Source organism: Meriones unguiculatus, chromosome 9, assembly GCF_030254825.1.
Source record: "Meriones unguiculatus strain TT.TT164.6M chromosome 9, Bangor_MerUng_6.1, whole genome shotgun sequence".
In the NCBI taxonomy this organism is placed as follows: Eukaryota; Metazoa; Chordata; class Mammalia; order Rodentia; family Muridae; genus Meriones; species Meriones unguiculatus.
In genome coordinates this window covers 11,227,449-11,251,249 of record NC_083357.1, presented here as the reverse complement: position 1 = coordinate 11,251,249, position 23,801 = coordinate 11,227,449, and the positions used below count along the sequence as shown (strand labels likewise).

The window sequence follows — 23,801 nt, the reverse complement described above, 5'->3', positions numbered from 1 at the left end:
CTTGCCCAGAGTCTGGTCTCTATCAGACTCCAAATCCCATCAAGTTGGCAATAAATATTAACGTTCACAGCGGATCACTGCACCTTTTTATTTATTCTTCTTCTTCACTGACCACATGAAGTACAGTTTCTTTCTCTACTTTTCACCATCACCATTGTTTAATTGGGCTATTGAGGATGTGTGGGACAGCCTTGATCTTTAAAGGCTGTGAGGGCCTCAGCTTTAATCGTAACAACAAACATTTAGAACTAACATTTAAAAGCTCCAGACTCAAGCCATTACACCACAAAAAAAGCTGAAAGCTAACATTTCAGTTACAGGCAGATGATTCAGTGAGTAAGAGCTGAGTTCAAATCCCCCAGTACCCATGTAAAAAGCCATGTAGATGCCTGTGACCATCACGCTATAAGAGGCAGAGACAAAATAATTGCTGAAGCTTGATGGCCATCAGCTTAGCTCCAAGTTCAGTGTCATACTCTGTCTTAAAGGAACACAGGGAAAGTGATAGAATAGGACACTCAGTGTTCTACCCTGGCTCCTCTTCATGCACAAACACACAACAAGCACACACTTGTATACATATACCTGACACACACACACATACAAATCAATAAATATTTTTCAAATTAGCATTTCAATTAGTTAACAGCTTAGTTAGGTAGGTCTGACTCAAGTAAAGTCCTGGATAAGTAGGGTTTGTTTTGGTTTTTTGTTTTTCTGGATGGTCTAGCTTGCCAGCTTTCCTTCCCCCCCAGTCTCATGTCTTTAAAGTGCCGGATTTGCAGGTGGTTGTCACCCTGGCCCAGCTCTAATATGGGGGCTAAACTTTGTTCCTCATGCTTGCATAGCAAGTACTTTATGCACTGAGCCATTTCTCCAGACCAATTTCTTGGATTTTAGTTAATCTCTTTTGCCAAAAAAAGAAAACAAGTAAACAGATGCAACACTGTTTACTTGTTGAAACTTACAAGAATCAGACCTTCTCAAGAGTCCAAAGTCTAGACACTTGTTTCTATACTTCCCCAAATAAAAGTGGAGAAGTACTGATGCTGAAATGGGAAGAAGAAAAGTCCCTGGGGTGAAGGGACCTCACCTTCTTGAGTCCATTCAGTCTTTGCTGCCCATTCAGGGTCAATGTTCTATGAGTAGATACACACTTAAAATTTATCTTTTCTCCTGGACGTGGCTTGAGAAAAAAAAATGTTACCAGGGCGGCTAGTATCGCTAGTATCAGAACTTGGGTCTTAACAAGCCTGGACAAGCTAGGCTTAGCAACTCCTGCCCAATAAAGCAATCAAACAGACAAGTAATAGTGCAAAGCAGAAAAAAGGAGAGTTATTCAATGTCACTTGCTACTTCAGGAAGATGGATATCAAGGTTCAGTGACACCCTTTCCACTGACACAGAGTTTAGGTTTAAATAGTGGGCCAGAGGTAAATGTAACTAAACAGTCCTGGTCAATCAGGGTGTGGCCCTGCTCACCACTGACCCATTTTTGTTTGGGCTCTGGTCTCCCTTGCAATGTGGACTGACAGGAACTCAGGACGGTGTGAAATCTCTTCCTGGGGGACAAGTTCCTTTTCTAGTGAATACCAGGCTTACGTCTATTCCTTTTCTTTTCTTTTTTTCATTATTATTATTTTTATTTTGTTTGTTTTTGTTTTTCAAGCCAGGGTTTCCCTGTGTACCATCTATTCCTTTCCCAGCATTCAATTCCTGGGGGAATTCCAGTTCTGGAGAATAACTATTTCAGTCACCCGATTGCCACAGGGAGGGGCCCAGGGTTTCTGTTTAGATTGTCTCTGCTTCTGCCAGGATGGGTACGGACTTTTTCCTATCCATCACTATGGAGTGTAGAATGCCTTGGCTTCAGTAAAGAGCACTCACCTGCGCTCCCGTGACACTTGTTAAAGAGAGGCACACTTCAAAGACCCACAACTCTTCTCTCTGCCTTTCCCATGCTCTTAAGCCTTAATCTCTTCCAACCACTTCCCAAGGTCACAAACTGTGGAGCTGGAAAGGCTGACCGGTGATGTCAACCTTTATCTTAGAGTAAATTCTGTATGCTTTTTAGTAAGAGAGGCAAAGAAGCTGGCTGTCAAAACTGACAGTGTTACTGTCTGGTAATGTGCTTTGGAGCAGAATTAAAGACCTATTGAAGATTTCTTTACCAAATTCCCTTTAAAAACCACTTTCTCTTTTAAGATTAACATATTAATTGTACCTACTTCTAGAGCTTAGTACAGTATTTTTCATATGCATCCAACCTGTAATGATCAGATCAGGGGACTTGGTGTAATAGTATCTCCTCAAACTTTTACCAACTCCTATTTGTGGCTGTGAGTCTAGCCTTTAATGGCTGAGCCATCTCTCCAGCCCTTATCAACTTCTCCTTAAGGAATATTCAAAATCCCTCTACTTGCTTGTTTGAAATATGTACTTTATTGTTTTCTGCCTTGATTATCCTGCTGTATTAGAGAACAATTTGCCTTGTAACCTCTACTTTCCTGAAGGATCTGTGACTTTTCATTAGCATCAGATGGCCTCAGGGCTTCCCTCCACGTCTGGGAGGTGAGACAAATCCTGTCCTATTATAGGACCCTGGCAACGGAACAGCAGGCACAGGCATCACACTTGCTGAGGGCCTCAAAATCCTGCCACTCACAGGTAAGAACTCTAACTGGGGGATGTTGGAAATCCTGTTACTTAATGGTGTCATCAAGAGCAAAATTCCACCTCTAACTGAGGCACCCCTGACAAAGGTTGGGAAATCATAGGGGTCCTTCTGCCAAGAGTTATGCTTGTCCAGCTGGTATGAGCTACAGTTTGGCGTCTCAAAGATAAGGTGAGACATACCAGTGGAACAGATGGGGGAAGGGATAACAGTGAGCCTTCCCCAAGGTCACCCAAAGGGAAAGGCCAGGGCAAGGGTGCTGTCTTCTCTGCCACATGTGTCCTGAAGAACCTCTGAATTATAATTGGCAAAATACTCTGAATTGTAGATGGAGAAGAGGTCCATCTTGAAAGAACTAAAAAATCTGCTTTGCAATATGAAATCTTTGTGAGATGTAAGATCATGCTCTCCATTGCTGAATACATACCTTCCCATTTCAATGTAGATTTTTATCTTTTTTTTTTTTCAGTCTTCTCGTTTTCCTTTTGTAATTTCTTTTTCTTTGGTGTTCCAACATAGCTGGTCTGTCCTCAATTTTCTCAGTTTACCCGTTCTCTCGCTCTCTCATCACAGGAACTTCTCACACCAAGTTAACTCTGATATAATCTCTGCCTGGTCAAACCTATTCTCAACTCACGAGGCAGTGCCTTAGAGAAAACTTTCCTGGCCTTGGTAATGTGTAATGGGAGCATAGTCTACCTGAATTTATTCGATACATATTTATTTATATGTTTTGGAAATCATGGAATACCCACAGATGTAAGAGAGACCGCGCTTTATTTCCTGCTGTCAAAACAATGGGCATATTTCTTTCCAAGTGTTTTTTTATATATTGTGAATGTATTTCATATGTATGTAGAATCATTCTATATGTACGTGTTTCTTGCTTCTTTCTCTTGCTAGTAAGAATGCCTTTGAACACGTGGTCTTTAAAATGCTAGATATATTCTACTGCATGGATGATAGTAACTCAAGTGCCTTTTCATCCACTGTCGGATGGTTAGGCTGGTCGGTTTATCGGTCCACAGCTGATATTTGTGCGGGAGCCTCGAGGCCTTTTTGGAGGAAAATCAGGTAATGCAAGGAATCTAGAGCAGGAGGATTGGGGGGGGAAGGGACAACTTTTCCCAGGGAACTGGAGAATATTTACTTGGTGGGTGGTAGGCCCTGGAAGAGAGTCGGTCAAAGCAAGAGTCTCGGTGACTCGGGTGTGCACCCTGGCACGCGTGCCTGACCTTCAAACACTAACCCCCACCCCCTCCCTGTAAGGCTAGCAACCCAACAGGCTTAGGCTATGACTAGTGTTTCAGCGCCACGCGCCACCACGTGCCGTCGCAGACCAGCCTCCTGCCGCTACCGGACACGCCTCTCACACGCGGCTTTTCCAGGCCCCGCCCACGACCCCGCCCTCACGCGATCCCCGCTCCTGCAGCCCGCCCTCCAGTGTGGCCCCGCCCCCGGGCACGGGGCCACGCCCCCGTAATCCGGGCCCCCGGGGCCGCCCCGCCCTCAGGCCGCTCGCAGGCGCGGGGGCGGGGCCCTGCGCGATGACGTGAGCGGGCGTGCGCGTTGACGGCTCGCGTCCCTGTTAGTCAGCGGAGCGGCCGAGGCTGGACGTTACGGCCGGATCGCGGAGCCGCGAGCAGGGCTGAGTAGCGGCCGCGGCCACCGCGGGACGGCGCCGCTCTCCGCTACGGGCTTCCCGGTCGCCGTTGGCTGCACTGCCGGGTGAGTGCGCGGGCGCCGCGGCTCGGGCGGCCGCCGCCTTCCCCCGGCCGTGACCCCCTCCCGGGGACGCGCGCGGGGCGGGGGCGGCGCGGGAACAATAGCGCGGGCGGCGGGGGCGGCGGGGGGCGTGGTCCGCTCGGCGCGACCTGGCTCGGTCGCTCCGGCCCGCTTCCACGTCGCGCGGGGGCCACGGAGCGGGTGCAGGTTAAGTTCGGAGGTGCTCCCCCGGAGCTCTGGCCGACGCGGCCGTGCAGACGCCTCCCGCACCCACGGGGAGCGTGTTTTGACTGTGGGCGGTTTCTTTGTGCGGACGTGAGTGCCGCGACGCCGGGGAGAGTCCGGTGACGGCGAGCGCGCCGGCCTGCGGGCCGCGCCTTCCGAGGGGCGCCTGGCGCTGACCTTTTGACTTTCCTCCACCACTGTCCCTTTGTCTTGCGGTTGGCCTCCCAGTCCAGACCAGGTAGAAGAACCGAGTCCATTTGAAAGTGCTGTGAGGGACACTGCATCCTCCTTCCCGAAAGTTCCCCATGCCACCGGGAATTTAATAACGTGTTGACTGCACGGTGTCTGGTAGTTGCTATTTTTACTTCTGAAATTGTCTTTTCGTTAGGATGCTGGCCTGTCGGCCTATTGTGTTTTGAGATCAGCATCCACCTTTTGGTCAGTTAGAACACTGTTTATTTCATTCATTCATTCCGCAACTGTTACTGCTGTGTCCAGATGAGAGTATTTGAAGGCCAAGAGAAAGACCCTTAAAAACAGGGTACTTTGGAACAGAATACATGTGCCTTTAAGTGAGACGGTTACATAAAGGCTGTATGTTAAGTAAGATATTTGGCTCATTATACTGGAACTTCCAAGGGTAGTGTTATGTTAGGAAGAAGAGCTAGATTTGGCTTAAATATACCATCTTTGTTCTTAAATTTTGCCCCTTTTACTCCAGTTTCCTTGTCATTTGTAGTGGTTACCTCAGTTCTCTTGTTGAGGCTGTTAAACCTGGGAGGTTTACTGCTGTGTCTGACGAAAGCAAGCAATCAAAATGGTACTTAGGGGCCTATCTTGCATCATCTCTCCAGCACTTAACTTGGAAGTCATACACATTGGGTTGATTAAAAGACTTTTATAGACGAAAATGTAAAATTAGCCTTAAATTGTCCACGAAGTTTCAAAGTGTCACATGTCACTCTTAGTTGGCTAGACCATAAATTAATAGAAGGTACTACCTGTTAAGTAAGACTACAGAGGGTGGTTTGGAATCACCTTTTTTTCCCACTTCTAGGCAATTATCTATTCTTAAACTACCCCTGAATTTTTTTTTTTTGTATATAGTTAATAAAGTAGAAGATTGTGGCTTGTCTGTCTGTATATACTTGTATAAAAGTTGAGCATCTGTAAAAGTTGGTTGTCTATTTCCAGTATTTTAAATAAGGGTTTTCTCCAGTCATATATATGACTACACCGAGACGCAACAGTGGTGATCCATTAGGACTCTAACATGATTGCATTTCTCTCCCTTTAAAAATTATTGTCGTGGATGTGTGTGCATGATGTTTTGGGGGGAGGGGTCACATGTGCCCCTGTGCTTGTGGAAGCCAGAGGACAGCTGTACGGGTTGGTTCTCTTCCACCTTTATATGGACTGTAGACATGAACGCAGGCTCCCAGGCTTTCAGGGCCAGGCCCACTGCACCATATTTACTCTTTGGTGACTATTATTTCACAAGTTTTTGTGTTTTGTTTTTTGATGATTTCTGTCAGTAGAAAAGTACAAGAACCCTATTTACATGTATTTTACAAATATTTCACTTCTAGTAGTTTAGGTTGCTGAATTTTTCAGAGGTGCTGAAAACCTTTCTAGTGAAAGGTTAAGTTTTAACTTGTACTTATCCAATTCACAAAGCATATGGGTTTAACACTCCAAGTTCTGGTACATTTCCACTATTTAAAAAAAAAAAACATTTCTTTTGATATGAAAGTAGTTCATATGAACTTACTGTAAAATAGGAATGAAAAAAATAAAAGAAAATGACTATTACTATGAGACACAGGTCTTGAGGTACCAAAGTTTTATTGCTTTTCCTAGTTTTCCAGAAGGCAGTGATTCACAGACTACATAGATTGAGTTAGGTTTTCTAAATTCTGTTGTTTAAACAGCCTTCTTGAGATTTAATTCACATAAAAGAGTTGCCCTTATAGAGTATACTTTTTAGTGGTTTATAGTTTATTCCTATAATTACGCATTGATCACTAGTATCTATTCTGGAGCATCACTGTGCCACAAAGACCCCACCACCACCACTTTTTTTTAAAGCTGTTTGGTGGTTGAAAGGAAGAGAGTATGGATTCTGTTAATAAATATGTTCCCTTAATGAGTTTGAAATAAGTACCATTTAGTTGTCTTGGCAGACTAGGAAACTGTATACCTCATGCTCCTTTTAATCCTGAGAGAAATCACCTGGAAAGGAAATTAGTGTAAGAGTAAATTGAGCCAAATATGGTGGTAAATGCCTGTAATACTAGGATTTGGGAGGCTAAGGCAAAGTGAGTTTGAGGCTAGTCTGAGCCACCCAAGCTAAAGAATAAATTGTACCAAAATGAATACAGTTAGAATCATAATTATTTGTTCCATGAATGATATTATGGAAATGGCCTGGAGAAGATACTAGAAGGCCAGTGAAACAGTAATTTGTTGTTAATAACTAGCCATAAACTATCCTAGTGATAATTAAGGGGTTGCTGAACAGGAGCCAGCTTCTTGTTGCTTTGCTTCTCCTGTCAGTTGACAAATTTTAGTCATCTCCATATTTGAGATGCTTTGCTGCCAGTGTAGAAGTATAAGGTCTGACTTAGGTGCCAGTTCCCTAGAAGACTGGTCAAGTCAATGGTATGGATAGTAAGTAGGCTTTCTGATTCATGTAGGGCAAGAAAGTCATAACCCATGGAGCTTTACATGTGAATCACTTGCCTCTTCTAACTCTGATGCTTTTTGTCTCAGTCCTGATCACTACCTGAGCATCCAGGAGCTATCTGTGCATTCCTACCCAAATGCAGCCAAGCTTTGGTTTTAGAAAAGAGTCAGGATTCAGAGTTTACTAAAAGGTGGCAGGAATACTGAAATGAGTCATCCTGCCATTCAGAGCAATAGGTGAGAATAAGATAGTGGAGGAATCATACCTGTGTTTTTTGGTACTTTGTCATCAGCAAGTGTGAATGGAGCCTGCTCTGCAAGCTGTTTGTTGGAGCTCTTGAGTGACTGGAAAACCCTAGGCAAGAAAAGTTAGAATCAAAAAATTGTTAATTTGTCTCCAGTATCAGACTTATACAAAAGTTTCTTTCATAAGCTAGATTTTTTTTTGAATGGCAAATTTTATTTGTTTCATAGCACCATGCCTTCTGATGAAATACTCTTCCAAGACTGTGGAAGATGTGAAAATGAACAGTTACTAACCTCAAGAAGTTTATGGTCAAAAGAGAGGGCTTAAAGAATAGTTACACAGGGAATTAGTCTCCTTTAAAGGATGTGAAAAGCCTTCCCCTAACCAAAGTCTGCAGCATGTCTATGAGGAGTTTAGTTTTTTAAATTTGTGTGTGTGAGAACTTTGAGAAAATTTGTGCCATTCTTTTCGGTGTGCTGTGAGTTGTATCACAAATAGACCAATTACCTCTGTCTCCTGTTATGTCTTCAGAGATTACAGATTTGGTTGAGATTTGCCAATTCTTTAAAAAAGTTTGGGAACCAAAATTTAAGAAATGGCTAGCATGACTTTGGGGCTGTCTCTAAATCTCAGTCCATATTTCATATGCAAGTAGTGTGACATAGCTAGTTGAGGTTATGTAGCGTGTCTGCATCAGCTTTGTTAGCCCTTAGATGAGAAGAAGAGTACAATACATCCCATAGTGTCCTGAGGTTTATATTAGGCAGTACATGAGACTACTGTGGTTCTTGGGTGGCAGATAAAGCATTTTCAGGAAGTTTAAGTTTTCACTTTTTTTTAAAAAAGCTTTGAATGAATGAAAAATGTCAAGTACAATTTAAATCATTTTGATGCAGAGTCTGTATTTAGAGTCTCCAGGATATGCCAGTTGTTTCTGTCTGTATCTCTAGTGGATTTGTTAAAGTTTGAAATACTCAACTAATCTGAGTTGACTGAGATTATTTGTGTTGACATTTGGGCCAGTAATCTTCTCTGCCTTAAAATTTGGAAATGCTCCAAAAAAAAAAAGTAATAATCTCTGGTATAATGCCATTACTCCTCCCCCTTTTAAGCCGTTTCCTACAACGAAGTATTCCCTGTGCTTTCCTAGGTTTATTTTGGCAAATATCTGTAAAGTTGTAATCTAGGAGCTGAGAATAATTCTAATCTAATGTAACATATTGGAAGAAAATGGAATGCTGTCTCATCTTTTATGTTTAGGCTTATTGAGGCTTTGATTTGAAGAATGCAAATTTATCAGAAACCTGGTAACCAAAGCAGTTCCTTGGAATTATTAATTTTCTGTTCAGTTTCTGGGATATAATAAATGGTATACCGAAATTCTTGTTCCTTCTTGGGGATAGCAACTGTGAAGACACTGATGGTACACAAGCCAGATATGCTGAGAACCTTCTCTATGCCATTTTAGGGTAGTAAGTGATTTGGGAGCCTGATGTACTGAAGTGAAGTCAATCTCCCATATAGATCTGAGTCTAACTTCTCAGGGGATAAGGACAAGCATGCATGTCCTAACACAGAGAAACAAATATTATTGGCCATTTCATCAGGAATTTCTTTTGCCTTTGAGACATTTGGAGATGTTCCAACCTTAGTTTCATCAGGAAGGTGTGCCGTTTGCCCAGATGTGTTGCCTCATGCTTTAATCCTGATGCTCCAGAAGCAGAGGCAGGTTGTATTTCTTTTGAGTTCGAGGCCAGCCTGGTCTAACAGTGATTTTTAACTCTACATATTGAGACCCTGTCTTTAGAAAAGGAAAGAATGCTATTAAATTAACTTGCTCTTTTTGATGTGCAATTAGGTTGTTTGGACCAGGTAGATTATCTTGTGTACACATCACTTTATATTGTAAAAATGTGTAAGACAAACTGATGACTCAGTATGTTTGTGCATTTGTCATTTTGATATTTGTCACTAAAGTTGCCCAGCTTCCATTAGACCAGCACTGGGTAAGGATAACTGCTTCTTTCTTCATTGCCTTAGGAGTGAGATTAAGTATCATGGAAGGGCTGTTTGTATTTTCTTTCTTATCTTACCTTATCCCTGATTTTGTTGTTCATTTTCTTGGATTTGTAAAATTTATCTTTTTCTCTAGGGAAATACTTCCAGGCTGCTTATTGGAAATGTGTTTTCTAAATTTGTTGTCTGCCTTTTCTAGGTTGTGATTTCGTGTATGTGACCAGTCACATTTTTTTTAACCAGATAATCATCCAGTTGCCTTAGCATTACTTAATAAATAATAATTTCTTGCTCTACTGATTTAAACTGTCACCTTTATTATTTACTGAATTTCCACTTGTGCTTGGGTCATTAGTACTCCTTTGACCTGTGTAGCATTTGGAAGGGAAGTCATTCTCTGTTTTTTGTTTTGTTTTTTTGTTTGTTTTTGTTTTATTTATTATATATACAAAGTTTTGCCTGCATGTGTCCTGCAGGGCAGAAGAGGGCACCAAATCTCATTATAGATGGTTATGAGCCACCATGTGATTGCTGGGAATTGAACTCAGGACCTCTGGTAGAACAGACAGTGTTTTTAACCTTTGAGCCATCTCTCCAGCCCCCAAGTTATTCTGTTTGAATTGCTGTTTATAGTGTAGTGTGCTTTCTGGTGGGGCTAATTTCCTTTCATTCATTATTTTATTTTTTCTGGCTTCTGGCCTGTTTGGGTATGTAAAAAAAATTTTTTTTTTTAAGTTAATTTTGTATCCAGCCACTTTGCTGAAGGTGTTTATCAGCTGAAAGGAGTTCTCTGTAGAATTTTTGGGGTCGATCGTGTATGCTATCATATCATCTGTGAATAGTGATACTTCTTCCTTTCCAATTTGTATCCCCTTGATCTCCTTTAGTTGTCTTATTGCTCTAGCTAGGATTTCAAGTACTGTGTTGAAGAGATATGGAGAGAATGGGCAGCCTTGCCTTGTCCCTGATTTCAGTGGGATTGATTTCAGTTTCTTTTTATTTAGTTTGATGTTGGCTATAGGCTTGCTGTATATATTGCCTTCATTATGTTTAGGTATGTGCCTGATCTCTCCAAGACTTTAAACATGAATGAGCGTTGGATTTTGTCAAATGCTTTTTTGGCATCTAAGGAGATGATTATGTGTTTTGTTTTTTTTTCCCCCTTAGTTTGTTTATATGGTGGATTACACTGATGGGTTTCTGTATATTGAACCACTCCTGAATGCTTGGGATGAAGCCTACTTGGTCATGGTGGATGATATTTTTGATGTGTTCTTGGATGCGGTTTGCAAGTATTTTATTGAGTATTTTTGCATCAATGTTCATAAGAGAGATAGGTCTGAAGTTCTCTTTTTTTGTTGGGTCTTTGTGTGGTTTAGGTGTCAAGGTGACTGTGGCCTCATAGAATGAGTTTGATAATGTTCCTTCTGTTTCTGTTTTGTGGAATAGTTTGAAGAGTACTGTAGTTAGATATTCTTTGAAAAATTGGTAGAATTCTGCACCAAACCTTCTGGTCCTGGAGGTTTTTTGAAGGGAGACTTTTGTTGACTGCTTCAGTTTCCTTTGGGGGATATAGGACTATTTGATTTATTGACGTGATCCTGATTTAGCTTTGGTAAATGGAATCTATCAAGAAATTTTCCATTTCGTTTAGATTTTTTAAATTTTGTGGCATGTAGGCTTTTGAAGTAAGACCTAATGATTGTTTGGATTTCCTCATTTTCTGTCGTTATATCCCCCTTTTTATTTCTGATTTTGCTCATTTGGATAGTGTCTTTGCCTTTTAGTTTGGCTGAGGGTTTGTCTATCTTGTTGATTTTCTCAAAGAACCTGCTCTTGGTTTCATTGACTTTTTAAATTGTTTGTTTATTTCTAATTTATTGATTTCAGCCCTGAGTTTGATTATTTTCAGCTGTCTACTCCTCTTGGGTATGTCTGCTTGTAAGACATGTCTCAAACTTTGTTCTGAAGGCACTTAGTGTTATGAACTTTCCCCTTAGCACTGCTTTCATTGTGTCCCATAAGTCTGAGTAAGTTGTGCCCTCATTTTCATGGAATTTTGGGAAGTCTCTAATTTCTTTCTTTATTTCTTCCCTGACCCAGCTGTTGAGAGTTGTTCAGTTCCCATTTGTGTGTAGGCTTTTTGTTATTTCTGTTATTGTTGAGGTCTAGTTTTAGTCCATTGTGGCCTGATCAGATACAAGGGATTATTTCAATCTTGTATTGTTGAGGCTTGTTTTGTGTCTGACTATGTGGTCAGTTTTGGAGGAGGTTCCGTGAAGTGCTGAGAGAAAGTATACTCTTTTGGGTTTGGGTGAAAAGTTCTATTAGGTCCTTTTAATTTAGGACCTCTGTAAGTGTCATTATTTCTCTGTTTAGCTTCTGTTTTGATGATCTGTCCATTGGTGAGACTGGCGTGTTGAAGTCTCCCACTATTAAGGTGTTAGGATCAATGTGTGATTTAAGCTTTAATGACATTTCATTTACGTATGCAGGTGCCCTTGTATTTGGGGCGTAGATGTTTAGGATTGTGATGTCCTCGTGTTGTATGTTTCCTTTGATGAGAATGAAGTGTCCCTCCCCATCTTTTTTGATTAATTTTGGTAGAAAGTCCATTTTATTAGATAATAGGATTGCTACTCCAGCTTCTTTTCTGGGTCCATTTGCTTGGAAAACTTTTTGCCAGCCCTTTACTCTGAGGTAGTGTCTATCTTTGTTGCAGAGATGTGTTTCTTGAATGTGTTGGAATGTTGGAACCTGTTTCAGCAGCCATTCTGTTAATATGTGTCTTTTTGTTGGAGAGTTGAGTTCATTGATGTTGATAGATAATAGTGACCAGTGAATGTTAGTTCCTTTTATTGTTGGCATTGGTGGTGATAGTGTGTGTCCTTGTTTTCTTTTGGTTTGTTGTTGTTGTTGTTGTTGTTGTGGAGTTATCCTGTGCTTTCTTGGGTGTAGTTGATTTGGTTAGATTGGAGTTTTCCTTCGAGTATCTTCTGTAGTGCTGGGTTGCTGTGTAGATATTATTTACATTTAGTTTTGTCACTGAATATTTTGTTTTCTCCATCTATGTTGATTGAAAGTTTTTCTGGGTATAGTCGTCTGTGTTGGCTTCTGTGGTCTTTTAGTGCCTGCATGACGTCCACTCAGGCCCTTCTGGCTTTCAGAGTTTCTGTTGAGAAGTTTGGTGTGTGATTCCGACAGGTCCACCTTTATATGTTCCTTGGCCTTTTTCCCTTGCTGCTTTTAATATTTTTTCTCTGTTCTGTAGATTTAATGTTTTGACTATTATGTGGCTGGAGGAGTTTCTTTTCTGGTCAAGTCTGTTCTGTAAGCCTCTTGTATGTTCAAGGACATTTCTTTAAGTTGGGAAAATTTTCTTCTGTGATTTTCAAAACAAAAATTCCTGTACCTTGGAGTCTGGTATCTTCATTTCCTCTTTTCCTGTTATTCTTAGGTTTTGTCTGTTCATGGTGTCCTTGATTTCTTGGATGTTTTGTGTCAGGACCTTTTTATGTCTTTTTTGAGTGATGCATTGTTTTCCTCAATTGTGTCTTCAGCACCTGGTATTCTCTCCTCCATATCTTGTATCCTGTTGGTGATGATTACCTCTGTAATTCCTGATCTCTTTGCTAGGTTTTCCATCTCTAGTAATTTCTCAGTGTGTATTTTCTTCATTGATTCTAATTCCGTTTTCATGTCTTGCACCATTTCCTTCATCTGTTTGAATTTGGATTCCTGTCTGTCCATGATGGCCTGTATTTTGTGTTTGTTTGTTTCCTCTTTATGAGCCTATGTATGTGCCTCTTTGGCCTGTATTTCTTTGAGAGATTTGTTTGTTTCCTCTTTGTGTGCCTCTAATAACTGGATAAGCATAGATTTAAGATCATTGTCCTGTATTTCCAATGAATTAAAATATCCATTGATTTTGGGGGTTGCTGGTGAAGCCAGGATGTCCTGATTTTTGTTAGATGTGTTCTTATGCTAGCCTCTAGCCATCTGATTGTCTGTAGCCTTCCTTCTCTGTTTGCTTCTGGAGCCTGTACTGCAGACTGGGTCCTCCTGTCTCTGGAGCCTGGGGTATTCTTCAGGAAGATGAGAGAGGTCCACAGATGTGAGCGTGGATGTTGGAATTTCTGATGCAGCTAAGGAAGGAAGTTTGCATATGCTCAAGCGCAGGTATGTGCATGGAAGCTTGCTTGCCTTGAAGGGCCAAGGCCAAGTGCATGTGGATGCCTGGAACACTGGAGCGTAAGCGCAGGTGGGGCTTGGTTTGTGGGCGCAGTGTGCGTGTGTAGGTGCCCTGAGTGGCTCAGTGGTCCAAAGGCTTGTTGGACTCTGCTCCAGTCACTGAGATCTTGAATGTTGGAGAATGCTGACACAGGGATCCCGACGTTGCCCACAGTGGGGGCGTAGGTGGAGGGATCTGATGTCTGGCTGCTAGCGCAGAGGCTTCCTGGATCTGGGGCTCTGCACGAACTCACTGACAGGCGTATGTGGAAAGCGCAGGGGCCTCTGGTTCTCTACTCTCAGATTTGGGACTGCAGGGTAGCTGGTAGGGTTTCCTATCTGGCCGCTAGAGCAAAGGGTCCCTGAATCTGGGGCTAAGCACTCGCCTCCAGGGCACACGAAAGTGCAGGGGATCCATAGTTCTCCACTCCCAGACCCCGGAGACGTCCACAGTGGTCCTGGGTCCAATCTTCCCCAGCTCCAGACTGGGGAAGTGATGCTCTGGCTCCAGCAGCCCCTCCACTTACCGGTTTCGGAGTTTCCAATTCTCTGCCCCTCAGGTACGGTGCACACCGGTCGCTGCCATCTTGGAGCCTCCCCCCAATACAATTATTTTTATTACTACTTTATAACTGTAATTGTGCTACTGTTATGAATTGTAAACTACATATCTGTGTTTTCAGATGGTCTTAGGCAACCCCTGTGAAAGGGTAGTTTTAACTCCTTGACCCACGCACGGGTTGAACATCTGTGCTTAAGTCTGATGCGTACCCCTGAGGCAGATTTTCATCTTCAGCTAGTTGGAGGCCTGCCCACATTATTAAAAATAATTTCCTGTGCTTAAAGTCTTCCAACTACAGATATTAACATCTATAAAATGTCTCCTTAATAAGCTCCTAGATTCTGTTCAGTTGAATAACTTGATACAATAGCCTAACAAAGTTGACACAAAACTCGTTATCACACCAGCTTAGTACAAGAGAAGAAAGAAGGAAATAAGGCTTTTTAAAAAGGAGTGCTGAGAGGAGTAATAGAGATTCATGGAATCTGACCCGGATGAGAGGAGGTTAAGTCAACATGTGCATAGCAAGTTATAGTGTAGAGATGCTGAAATTCTCTCTTAGTATTTGGTGGAGGGAATTTCACTTGGGCAGCGGTTCTCAACCTGTGGGGTTGCATATCAGATTCCTAACAGTAGCAAAATTAGAGTTTTGAAGAAGCAGTGAAATAATTTTATGCTTGGAGTTCATCACAGCACGAGGAACTGTATATTAACAGGCTGCAGCATTAGGAAGGTTGAGAACCACTCCATTAGGGAATCAGTTATGACATTAGTAATGCCCAAGATGATCCTTTATGCGGGTTACTGAGCTGGGAATGAGATAAATTTGGAATTTGGAAGATACTGAATTAAAGAGAGTGGGGCTAGGAGTAGATCTCTTTGCACTTGATTAGCCCTAAATTCCATCTCTAGCACCATGTATGTGTGTGTATACATAGAAGGGTTAGCATAGATATGTGAAGTCAGCAAGCCGTGATGGGAATAAAGATGCATACCAGGTTTCATGAGCTATTTGTTCAATGTTCTAGATGAGGGAAGGAAGGCAGATGGCAGCAGGAAAGGACTATCGATGTAGTATATAAGTGTGCTTGTTACAAATTAGAAATTTTGGAAGACATGGCATAAAGAAGTGGGTAAAAGAAAGGATTTATAGAGCACTGTTGCAGTGTGAATTCAGGAAGTAAATTAGAGTTGGCACAGCAGGAATATGAGATGTGACCAGTTCCTATGATAGGAACACTGATATTAGTTCTAGTTCTCTAGGACTCTGGCAGTGGATTATTTTGTTTCTTGGTTTTTGTTGTTGTTTTAGTTTTTGTGTGTGTGTGTTTTTGCTTTTGTTTTTCTTTTCAAAGGAGAAATAGGGTCTCACTATATATACCTGCTGGTTCTAATCTTTCTTGTTAAGAGACTGAGATTCTTCAGAGGTAGGCCATGGCTTCTAAAAAGACTGCTTTGTTTTATGTTTTCCCTCCAGCCCTGTTTTATGTTTTCTTTGCTCTTGGAGTCTGACCTAGCCAGAGGATAGCTTATTTCTCCATGCCGTGGTATGTTGGCTTCTTGGCTGCAGTATTTAATCCTCCTTAACCTTGTTGATCTGTTGAGAGTCCATTTTAACCACCTTGTAGGAATTGGCAGCTAGCCTGAAAGACAGGGTTTCTGATACCCAGATTTTCTTACTTTACTAGATCCTGGTCTTTCAGAATGAAATTACTCAGATGTCTTCAATTTTTGTTTTGTTTTTCAAGTTTTCCTGGGTGTTTTGGGTTGTTTGTTTGTTTTAGTGTGTCCATTTTTTTTTTCTAGTTTCTCCCAGTGAAACAATTAATATGATTTACCTAGTTCACAATTGTGAGGAAAGTGATTTGTTAGTCTGATGATAGAGTCAAATTTCTCATTTGATGTTTTAGTGTTTATGGTTTAGTTCTTCCTCAAGGTGAGATTTGGAGTATTGGTAGCTGTGCATTATCACTTAGTAGAAAATAGAAAAATAGGATAAGGAGAAAAAATTAAAAGAGAAAGGTGAGGCCTGGATAGATGGCTTAGTGGTTAAGAACACTTGCTGCTCTCACAGAGGATCTGGGATCGGATCCCAACATCTACATGATGGGTCACATCCCTTGTAACTCTAGTTCCATTTTTCTCTTCTAACTTCCATGAGCTCACGTGTACACACACACACATTAAATAAATAAATATTTTTTTAAAAGGTGGCAGAGGAGACTGATCTGGCAAAGTTTGTGAGAGATAATAATGTTTTCATGTCAGTGAGAGAAAAAGTCACCTGACATAAAGTGGTGTCATAGTTAAAAGCTGTTGAATCTTACTCATTGTAAAGGATGCATCAAGAAATCACACTGAAATTTTTACAATTTCTACAGAAATTGTAGAAACCCTTTAATGACTTCTGAGTTAGTGAATTGGAGAGTCAGCATCAGTGCTGAGTTTAAAACTGCCTTGTCATTTCCATGTCCACAGTGTATCTGTTAGTATGAGAAAGGATTTTGGAGAAGTTGTAATTCTGTAGTACCCATTAGATGCAAGAGTGTTGACAGTTTGATTTAGTGTTTATTACTATCTCAATACATGAATATAACTGCTTTTAAGTCTTTGTGAGCTGGTCTGTGTTCTTCATTAACCTGTTTCTATACTTCTGAATTTCAGAATCATGAATTTGCCATCATCCTTGACTGTTGTATTTGAAGAGGAAAAGTAGCATTTGTTGAGAAATGAGTTACTGAAGTATTCTGTTTTTGATGGTTTTCTTGGCAATCTTTGATGAAACCTTCAGAAGATGGAAGTTGTTTCTTAAATTGGTTGCCTCTCTTTATGGACTCTTCTCTCAAAGTTAATATGTCCTAAGAGCTAGTTTAAGAGCAGGGTTTCTTTGTTGCACTTGTCCATACACTCTGCTACTATTATTTGGTTGGCTGGTTGCTTTCCTTTTCAGCCCCATATTAACTGATCCCCTTACATGACTTCCGACTTCTTTAGGGTACTTATATATATAAACAATTTGAAAGAATATTATAGCGAACACGTATACTGTCACTCATGCAGTAGTAAACACTTCATCCCCCCCTCCTCAGTGACTTTTAAATTTTTTATTTTTTTAATTTGAAATAGTTTCATTGTGAAGCTTTGACTAGCCCAGTACTTGATTTATAGACCAGGTTAGACTTTTGTGTCTCTGCCTCCCAAATGCTGGGATGATAGAAAAGTGCTGCTAGGTCTGGTTTATTTGTTCCTTCAAAGGTCAGTTTGCTGCCACCTGGTGGGGTTCTTGTGAAGGTATTTCCATGTATGATAGTTCATATTTGATATTGGGGAGATGGGTTATGATCAGAAAGGCCTGTTCCACTCTTTTGTTCTGCCTCTTTGCCTACAAAAATCAATCCATCCCCGCTTGTCTCCAGCCAGGATTCATACTTGTTAACTCACCACAGTTGTCCTTACCTCTGATTTTCCTTTTCCTGATGCTTGGGTCCTTGAACACACCAGGCTGGTTGTTTGATAGATGATTCCCACGCTATGGATTTAGCTGATTGTTTCCTTGTGGTGAACTTGTATCTTTAGGAACTGCTTCTAAAAACAGAGGCTTGGCTTTACAGACTGCATTGCATTTGGGGTTTTCAGCTTTGATGCTACTGTTTACGTTATATTCATATGTAAGACAAGGCTTCAGGACATGCTCTGAAGTATGGTCATGAAGTTAAGGGGGTATTTCTGCAGAGGTGTTATAAAGATCAGAACTGTCCTCATGCTGTTAGTAATTGATCAGTGCAGTGACATTGTGGTTCCCTGTATCTTGTTTCTCAGTAGACTTTACCTGCTATTTTTAGCATTCATTGATTAGCTTTGGTTGAATCAGTTATTTCATTTGGTCTTGCAGAGCAGGGTTTTTTCTAACAGTCTTTTTGAGTTTATTAGCTAGCTTTCCATTCTGTTCAAATACTTTCTGGAGCCTGGTGCAGCATTGCACACCTACAATTTCAGTATTTGGAGTTTGAAATGCATATCAAGACCTGCCCCCCACCATCACGCACCCCCCAAAAAAGCCATTTCTTTAAATCCTTGAACTCTGAAGTTCTGACAGAAGGCAAATGCTAATTTTCCTTAATGTTTGAACTCTTTATAAAGTTGGTTTATATTCATTGTAGGAGGTATCAAATAATTTCTTCTTAGTATCACAGAGATTGTGTGTGTGTCTTTTTGTATGTCGTGGGGTTGTGAATGTCCATGGTAGAGACCAAGTGGTCAGTGTCTGGTGTATTCCTGCATAACTCATTTTAGAGACAGAGTCTCTCACTGAACCTAGAGTTCCCTGGTCCAGCCAGACTGGCAGGCCAGGGAGCCCCAGGGATCCTCTGGATTCTCTTGTTTCTTCCTGGACACTGGGTTACAGGCATGGGCCTGGCTTTTCTGTGGGTGCAGGGGATTGAATTCAGGCTGTCACGCTTATGTAGCAATACTTGCCTCCCTCTCCCCCTTGTATTTAGATCATGATTCTAAGTTCTGAGAAGGAAATCGCAGAGGTACAGTACCATTTCATCACATGTCAAGGCTACACACTATATAGTTTGCAGCAGACGCTGTTGACCTTGCTCTCTTGGTTAAGGTGAGCTTGTTATGTTACCCCACCCCAACTCCTTCTATCCTGTAGTATTTGGAAGAGATAACTCATATAGAGTGGGGGAGTTATGTTTTAAAGATATCTGTCCTCTTAGTTTCTAACTGTTTTATCATGAATAGCTGTTAGATTTTGCCCAATGCCTTTTGTGCAGCTGTTGCTGGGAGCCACATGGTTTTTCAATCTGTTGATATGTAACCCTCAAGTAATTTGAGGGTTTATGCAAAACCCAACTTTGTACACCTGGGGTAAATCCTACCTGGTCCTAATGAATAATTCCTTTTATACTTTGTTGAAATTCATCTAATGTTTTAAAAATTTTTTTTTATATTAATCACAGGTTATTTACTTTGTATCCCAGCTGTAGCCCTCTCCTTCATTCCCTCCCAACCCACCCTCCCTCCCTCATCTCCTCCCTGCCCCTTTCCAAGTCCATTGCTAGGGGAGGTCCTCCTCCCCTTCCATCTGACCCTAGCTTATCATGTATCTTCAGGACTGGCTGCAGTGTCCTCCTCTGTGGCCTAGCAAGACTGTTCCTCCCTCATCAGAGGGAGGTAAAGGAGCCAGTCATTGAGTTCATCTCAGAATTAGTTCCTGTTCCCCTTACTAGGCTACTGAGCTACCATGGGCTATATCCGAGCAGGGGTTCTAGGTTATTTCCATACATGGTCCTTGGTTGGAGAAACAGTCTCATAGAGGGCCCCTGTGCCCTGATATATTTTGTCCTTGTGGAGCTCCTGTCCTCTCTAGGTCATATCCCTCTTCTTTCATATGATTCTCTGCACTCTGCCCAACAAGAAAGAGGACCCGGAGTAAGATGATCAATCCTCACTTAGAAAGACAAATGGGATGGACAGGGGAAGTAGGAGAAAACAAGTAACAGGGCAGAAGCCTACTGCAGAGGGCCTCTGAAAGACTCTTAACTAGCACTGTGTCAAAGCAGATGCTGAGACTCATAACTAAACGTTGGGCAGAGTGCAGAGAATCATCTAATGTTTTGTTGAGGATTTTTGCATTGTGTTCATGTTAGTTATTGACCTGTAGCTTTCCTTTCATCTTTGTCTGGCTTTGTTTGGCATTAGGATAATGCTTTCCTTTAGAGTGAGTTAGAAGATAGGCCTTCTGCCTTTTTGAGATTATAAAGAATTAAGGAGGTCTGGAGAAATGAGCCAATGGTTAATTAGAGCATAAGCCATTTACAGAAGACCTAGGTTTGGTTCCCAGCACCCACATGGTAGCTCACAATCTCTTTTTAACTTAGGTTACAACTCTGATACCATCATCTGACCTCCACAGCACTAGGCTTATATGTGGTATACATATTTAATTGCAGGCACTCATGCCCATAAGATAAATAAAGAGAGAGAGAAAATATTCTTAAGTGCTTACCAAAATTCACCAGTGAAATCACTGGAGCCTTGTACTTTCTGCTTGAGAAAATGAGTTGAACTGAACAGAACTGGTTTACAGCTCTGTTCAGGTAACTGATTCCTTTTCTTTCGTGTATATGCTTCTGTTTATGTTTGTAAGAGCTTTGGTGAGTTGTTTCTTTCAAAGAAATGGCTCATGTCATCTCAAGTTACCAGTTGGTGGGTTCACAGTAATTCATAGTATTCCTTTGTTATTCTTTTTTTTTTTTTTTTTTTTTTTTTTTCAATGCAGTTTATTCAGGAACATTGAACAATCCTCGGACCCCGGGGAAAGCCAGCCCACAGCTTAAATAGCCTCTGGGTAGCCAACCCAGGCGTGCCACGGGGGCAATGCAGATAGGTCCACATACATGGAAGCAAGCCAGATCCTCGGCCTTAGCCAAATGTGGAGTTGTTCGTGACAGAGAGCACTCACCATCGGGAAGGTGGAAGGCGGAAACCAGCTCCATCTTTAAGGCATAGCATTCCGCAGCTCTCTACAGTTCCCCCTTTTTGTTTTAGACGCATCAGGCAAGAGTAGAGGTCTGATCTCTGATATTAGAAATAAATTGGGACTTTGTACAGATGTTCATTTAGGTGTCATCCACCCAAAGAGCATCAGACCGTCCGATACCTTTTTCTCAGAGGCGGGACCTGGGGCATCAACCCGCATGCAATCAGACATGCTCTTCTCTGGGTCCGAAGCGGCTGACCCTGAGTGCAGTGCTTAGCCTCGCATCCTGAGCGTATCATTTTAGCTTTTTATGGTATCCAACCATGCTTGGAGAGAATGTCCTGCTTCAATGGCTGTAAAGGCCTGAATGATCATGGCTGCATCACACTGTTGTGTTTGCCAGTTTTTAAAGAATTTGAATTTTAGTGTAATGGGAAAAAAGAAAAAAAAGTATATAAATGCACTTCACAACTACTGGTTTATATACTCTTCCCAAGTTTTTGTGTAAATACTCTTGGTCCTGCCTCTTCTTAATTTTTTAGAAGGGAAATTAAGGCAGGATAAGATCAAGTAACAAGGCCATCTATAATCTGATGCACAGTGAGGACTACGATTCTGCATCATGTTTTTCTGTATCTTCTTGTTGATTACAGTGGAATAGGTGGCCGGTTACCGTAGTGCCTTGGTTTGATATTCCAAGACCCACTTACTTAAGCAGAAGTTTGAGGTCCTTAATTGAAAGGATCTGGAGCCTCTTGTGCATTCCTTTGAATTAGTGTTCTTTGCTGCAGTTCTGTTTGGCCAAGAGATAGACATTTTCATGAACAATGACATTTCTTTAAAAAGATTGAGGCCTTAAAATGTATATTAAGTCTACTTAGAATAAGAATTTTAAAGTATTCTGTGTAGTATAAGGTTAATAAGACTAAAACACTTAAGACAATATCTGTAGCTTAGTTTTTGTGTATAGTTACTGGTAGAATTGGAAGATTTTATTTTAATAGAAAAAATGTTTATTTACAGTCTTAATTTTGGGTCAGAATTTAAAATTCAAAGTTCTTAATATGTTGATTTGGCATTCTTACATTCTTTTCTCTGGCTTATTTTTGTCCTATCCTGTGCCTTAAAGTTACTAGGGCCTGCTGATCACTCCCTCATAACACACTGCTTTTGAAAAGATTTTTGTTTTGTTGTTGATGTTTGTGACTTTGTCTCACTGTGTAATACTGGTTTTCCTTGAACTCATATTGTAGACTAAGCTGGCCTTAAACTCTCAGAGGTCCACCTGCTTCTGCCTCTTGAATATTGGAATTAAAGGCATGTACCACCATGCCTGGCAACAACAAGTGTTTTGAAAGCTGCTGCATTATATGATATCAGCAAAATTTCTGGATTTCTCATAGAATGGATATAGATCTTCTGAAATTTTAATTTGCACTTGAAAGCTTGAATGTTGTTGTTGGCAGTGAACACTGCTGTGTACTTTTCTTTGAAGCAATAAGTCACTTTATTCACTATCAAGAAAATCTTTTTAAGTGCCCTATTTCAAGTCACTATAGTTTGTAACTAGCACATAAGAGGCAGAAGTAGGAGGATCCTGAGTTCTGTTAAGCCTGAGGTACATAGTGAGACTGTCTCACTAACATAACACAACTCACACAAAAGGCACACACACACCTAAGCAAATGATAATAGTTTGCGTGTCAGTAGTTCTTATGAAAATAGTGTTCCATGAAAAAGTGGCCCACAGATGCTTTTCTGCGATTGTTGTGCCTTGTCAGATAGTGGAAAGGAGTGCTTAGATACGCTTCCTGTGTCATAATACAGATCATTTGTAATTCATATATTACACCAGAATTAGGAAATTAATTGCAATGAGGAATCTGAAATCATACAATATTTTTATAGTCTATATTAAAATCCAGTGATCTATGTTGGTTTTTTTTTTGTTGTTGTTGTTGCTGGTGGTGGTGGGTTGTTTGTTTGTTTGTTTGTTTTTTGTTTCTTTGCTTTGTTTTTTGGTTTTTTGAGACAGGGCTTCTCTGTGTATCCCTGGCTGTCCTGGAACTTGCTCTGTAGACCAAGCTAGCCTTCCTCTGCCTCCCGAGTGCTGGGATTAAAGGAGAATGCGACCACCACCTGCCAATATAGGCTCTATTTTAAGTGAGTCTTTTGCCTATTTGAGTTATAAACGTCATATATTGATCATTTGGGAAATACTGCTTCAGTAAGGTCTACCTAAACATTGTCATAGTTTTTTGTTTGTTTATTTTTGTTTTACATTACATTTGTCATAGTGTGGTCTGAGGAAACTCTCAGGAAACTGTTAAAACAGAGTGAGTAGGGCATTGCTAAACACTCGGGATTTGATACATTTGGTTGTTAGAACTGGGCAGTTTCCACTTTTCCTTTGTTCTCTACTTAATGTGCTGCATTCACTGTGTTCACCCATCTGCTAAACTAGCCCTGTAGTTACTTCTCCAGCTGCTACGGTTATTTGCAGGCACCTCATCAAGATTTAGGAAATAGGGGACATAGAGGTAGAGAGCCAGATGATCAGCAAGGACAGAGGTTCATGTTAATGATTTGCTCATTGGTGGGTATGCCTTCTCTGTTGGACAGGAGGCTAACTGTAGGAAGCAGTAACTATTGGTGTTGATCCTGAACCATCACCTGTAGAAAACCAGCTTCATAGAAATAGTAGCCTGTAAGAAGTGCCTCAAAGACAACTATTAGTCCAATAAAGTCAGACTTGAAGAATAGAGACCAAAGTAAGAGTGTTTATGGCAGGGGCTTTTGGAGAAAACAAGAACACTTTAAACCAATCTGATCCTTTTTGTGAAAACATACGTCTAGAGGCCGTGGTTTCTCTGCTGTACTACTGTGACCTCATACAGTTTTCTTTAAGGCTAGTTTGGAAATGGAAGAATGCTAGCGCATTTGG

At 41.1% G+C, this 23,801-nt stretch overlaps 1 protein-coding gene across 4 annotated transcripts in view; it reads left to right on the top strand.

Moving 5' to 3' along the window:
• The first annotated feature begins 4,231 nt into the window (after positions 1-4,231).
• The window catches only part of Mapk8 (mitogen-activated protein kinase 8), an 81,237-nt gene continuing 61,667 nt past the window's right edge, over positions 4,232-23,801 (top strand). For 3 of the 4 annotated variants that reach the window (XM_021643455.2, XM_021643452.2, XM_021643453.2), the window contains exon 1: positions 4,232-4,402. The gene's annotated coding sequence lies outside the window, so the exon portion shown is untranslated. The remainder of the gene's footprint in view (positions 4,403-23,801) is intronic. The other variant, XM_021643456.2, reaches the window with a different exon arrangement.